This window comes from Octodon degus, unplaced genomic scaffold, assembly GCF_000260255.1.
Source record: "Octodon degus isolate 3935 unplaced genomic scaffold, OctDeg1.0 scaffold00230, whole genome shotgun sequence".
Classification (NCBI taxonomy): domain Eukaryota; kingdom Metazoa; phylum Chordata; class Mammalia; order Rodentia; family Octodontidae; genus Octodon; species Octodon degus.
In genome coordinates, this window is record NW_004524806.1 from 268,262 (window position 1) to 272,934 (window position 4,673).

Sequence of the window (4,673 nt, forward strand, 5' to 3'; positions counted from 1 at the left end):
ATGTTGTTTTAAGGGAGAAAAAAAAATTAAAGAGAAAGTCTTCAGGAAATCTCCAAGGACAAAACACCATCTGATTTCTCTTATTCAGGGCCTGTCAACTTCTGCCCCATGACCTGAGATTTGTTACTTTTCCTCCCTAAGAGAGATTTTCCCTTTCCTCCTCTTACACTGACAGAATGAAGAGGAAAATCCAGAAAAATACTGCAGTCTGTTGATTTCTGCTTATTTTTTTCCTCTCTGATCCAGAGTGAATGTTCTAGGACTTCTACCCTGTCTTCCTGTGTTGATAGTCTTTCTTCTGATTGGTCTGATCTTTTGTATAAACTTTCAGTTTAATTTTTATTTAAATTGTTGAAGTTATTTTTCTGAGATTTCTCATTGGCTGTTTTCTAGAACTTGTATCTCTCTTTTGCATTTCATAATATTTCTCTCAAGATATTATATGAACTGTAATGTTTATTAACAGAATTTTAGGTTGCTTCTCTTTCAAAATTATTTTGATTTCTTTTTTTCAATTTTTTCTTTGTACTGGGAATCTATCTGAAGTCCTGCTGATTGCCAGGCAGGCACTGTGCTGAACTATCAGTGGTGCCTTCTATTCCATTACTTGAGTACTCTTTCATATTTGGCATTTTTATTATATTCTTCATATTCTTTTTTTTTCAATCAAGTATTTATTGGTTTCTTCTGTCAGCTAATTGATAATTTTAATATTTGATTCATCAGCTGCTTATTTCTTATGTCAATGGTCATTTAAATCAGAGTGACCTAGAGATCAGATATTTATTTTGGGCTCATGTCTTTGCATGCACCTCAAGGTCTTTAGGGACCCTCTCTTATAGATTGGGGATGAGGAGCTCAGACTCATTCACAGATCTTGTCTCTTTCTACCTTTATATCAGTTGCATTCCAGCTACTCTTCTATAGGAAGAGCTGTTGCTCAAAACCATTGCTCTGTATAAAAAGTATTAATATCATTTATTTTTTTGAGCTGAAAAATACAAGATAATGTCATCTTATGCATGGGAAATATGAGCATGACCATGAGCCACTCCTTTGACACACCTCTGCAGGACTCAGCATGTTTCTGAGGAACCCTGCTCCATAAGCAGGGAAGGGTCTCAGTCTTCCACTCCTGGATAAAAATGGCCTTGTAGATTTTAACTAATCTTGAGTCTATTAATCTATAACAAATGAATTCCAAATTTAGTGACTTACTCACAGAATCTCATGGTTTCCATGAGTTGGAAATCAAGAAATTGCACAGTGCTGGTGGCTCAGGCTCAAGATAGTGATTCACTTGGAGGCAAACTGTTATCAGGACCTACATAATGAGAAGGCTTGGCTGGGTTGGATAATGAACTTCTGATCTCAGTGATTAGTTTGGGGCAGTTTTAGCTTGCTGCCTCGCTGTGAGTAATGATCCAGGACAGGCAATCCCAAAACAAAGCAATCAAGTCAACAATAACCTTTACATTCAGTAATGCTTTTCAGTCACTGAACTGTTGTTAGACTCCACACCCATAAAAGAGTTAAAAATTACTTCTGTGCATTGACTCCCATGAGCTTTCCTTCCTTACAGCAGGTTGAAACCATTAAGTCAAAACCCACAGAACATGAGCCAATGTTTTCCACATGCAATTTCTCCAAATGGGGACTTAAAGCATAGTTTGAGCTGTTTGTGCCTGACTGCTTTGCCTACACCATGAAAGGGCAATTAACATTTGTTAATGATACTCTTGGGACTAAGAAATGCCAGCTACTGTCTCTCCTGTCTTTCCTAGCTCTCTGACACTCAGATTTCTGGCTGCATTGCTGATTCCTAGGTACACAAATGCTTTTCTATTTTTCTTGAGTTCTGTCCTTGCCCTCTTGTGGGTGGCCTGCATACTGACTCTGAACAGACTACAACTTGAAGAAAATTTGCTCTTCAAGTGATGAAAGCACAGACTAAATGGAGCTACTGCCATCTCCTAAGACAAGTATTTTTGGTTACTAACTCCTTCACCTTCAAATTTAATGTACCAATTAAACACTTCAGAGAGGGTTACACAAACACTGAGGAGAGGGTTACAGAAGGACAGACATTGGCAAAGGTGGCTTTCTCTGGTGCTCTGGCACTGTTTACCTGGTATGGTTGCCTTCTAAGTTTCCAAAGATTCTCCTCTCTGTCAGCCACTAGACATGATTCCGAATCTTGTGTTTGTATGCAGGAGGTGCTGAGGTGCACAGGCTGAGCCTACACAAGGGAGTTTTTGTCTCCCTTCCCCATGTGTGTGTGCCACTGTGGAAATGGTTGCTGCACCACAGGGCACAGTAATAGGTGGCCTCGTCTTCAGGCTGGGCCCCTGTGATGGTAAGGGCAGCCTTGTTTCCAAGCAAGGAGCCTGAGAATCGGGCAGGGATGCCAGAGAACCGGCTGTTGGCACCACCTATGAGACCCCGAGTTGTTTGGAAGGGTTTCTGTTGGACCCAGAGAACATGGTTACTGGTTGTGACAGCTCCAGTACTGCAGTCACAAGTGAGTGTGACCGTCCCTCCAGGAGAGATGTACAGTGAAGATTCCTGAGTCACTATAGCCTGAGATTCAGCCCCTGGAAAGAAATGAGGAAACAGTTGGTTAGGAGAGAAGACAGAGGGAACACTGCTGCCTTCCACAGCCCCAGCCAGAAAATCCCTGCTGACCTGTGATGTGAGCCAGAAATGTGAGGAGGAGAGGAGCCCAGGCCATGGTGCAGACAGCCCAGGACTGTGCTTCTCAAGACTGCAGAGCACACAAGCAGCCCTGCAGCTCATAAAAACTCTTCAGATCCTGGGGCGGGCAACAGGCAGGATGTCCACGCAAATGAGATTCCCCTGCCCAGGAGTTCAGCACCTTGGTCAGGTCAAACCTTCTGAGTTAAGCCACATCGAATGTATGAGAATGGAACCTGCAGCCTATGAAGCCTTCAGAGTTGTTACTATGTCCAAGCACTAAGGGCACAGAGCTCTCAGTGTTAGCAGCGAAAATACCACTGATGGAATGATCCTTTCTTGCAAGGTCTTGTCCTACTTATAATCCCTTTACCTTAGGTCTGGAGGTTTCAGTTTTCTTAGTATATCAAGTTCAGTGCCTGTGATGTTAGGAGGAGGCTGGATGGACATATCTTTTTCAGTGCAGACTTGAGTCACTTACTCCTTTTGTCCAAGTTACAGCCATCAGATACCTGAAGTAGAGGAGTGCAGACCATAGATTCTCCTGTTTTCTGAACTCAGGTTTCTGGAAACTCACCTAACAATAAGCCACTTAGTAAGATCAGTGTTGAAAATTTTTGGCATTCTTTTTGAGACAGGAGGTAAGCATGTATTTCAGGCTGTCCTGTAACCCACATTTTGCCAGACTGGCCTCAAATTCACAGTGAACCTCTTCTCTCAGCCTCTGAGACCATGGAATCTTTTGGGTTCTGAATTTATGGTTTAGTAACTTATGTAATAATTTGCCACTTCCAAAGATCATTGCCACAAGAGCTGGAGTTTATTCTTTTAGGATCAGTAACATTTCAAAAATTTATTTCTGAATGATGTTTTGGGGGTGTTATTTGAAGTATGTGGTTAATGTTTAGAAAAATAATGCAAGGAAAGACATTCATTGCCCATATCCCCAGTATATTTGTTCTTGCCACAAATACATTTCTCCCATCATTCTTAGACTTTCTGAAAATCTTTCTTTCCTGTTCTAACAGTTTCATGAAAAATTGGTGATTGCAGCAGAAACACAGACCCATAAAAACATGAAGGTGTGTCCTTAATCTACCTCTTCAATAGATCTAACAGGATAGGATTTCTGGTCAGAATGACCATAAAGGCAAATGCTTTAATTGATTTAGGACATTGAGACAGCCCTAGCAGCTGACCACAAGCAAAGAAGAGAACCGACAAAACTACTTCATAAGGTGACACGTATGGTAGGATAAGTATGCAAAGGAATAGAGAGTGTTTTAAGGAGATTAATGGCAACATGTTATTTACTGTAATAAAAATGTAAATGTTGACTATATTTTTCATTCACATCTTATATTTTTCTGTTTTTTTTTTCAGAACACTTCAAGAGTACTCTGATTTTCTCTGAAGGCGTGACGTGTGTGTGTGTGTGTGTGTGTGTGTGTGTGTGTGTGTGTGTGTGTGTTTGATCAGAAGGCCTCAATGACAGAACTGTGTACATTGTAGCTTCAGGGAACTTTCTTCTCTGGGCCTCTTATACTTAGTAGACATTTTGTTCCCTGGTAATCTCTTGGAGCAGTATTTACCAACATAGACACAGAACTTCTAGCAGTCGCAAAGTCCAATTAAGTATAATTCTTTCTTTAGAGTAGACATTATGAGTTGTAATAATTTTAATTCCTGTGGAAGGAATTTTAACTTCTATTTTGTCACATGCTACAACTCTGCTACTAGCCTTGGGTCAAAAACCTTTAAAATACACTTTATCCATTTCTTGTGTTTAAATTACTTTGAATTTCTCACTTTTAGAAACATTTTCTTGTTTGCTATGAGTGAAAAAGTCAACTACTGGGGAGATAGCTCAATGACAAAAGTGCCTGTGTGGCAAATGCAAACTTCTGAGGTCGATACTTGATAAGAAAGGAAGAAAGAAAAAAAGAAAGAAAGAAAGAAAGAAAGAAAGAAAGAAAGAA

General features: G+C 40.2%; 1 pseudogene; it reads right to left on the reverse strand.

Annotated features, from left to right (window-relative positions):
* Window positions 1-2,178: 2,178 nt before the first annotated feature.
* LOC111813842 overlaps window positions 2,179-4,673 on the reverse strand; it is a 5,755-nt pseudogene continuing 3,260 nt past the window's right edge.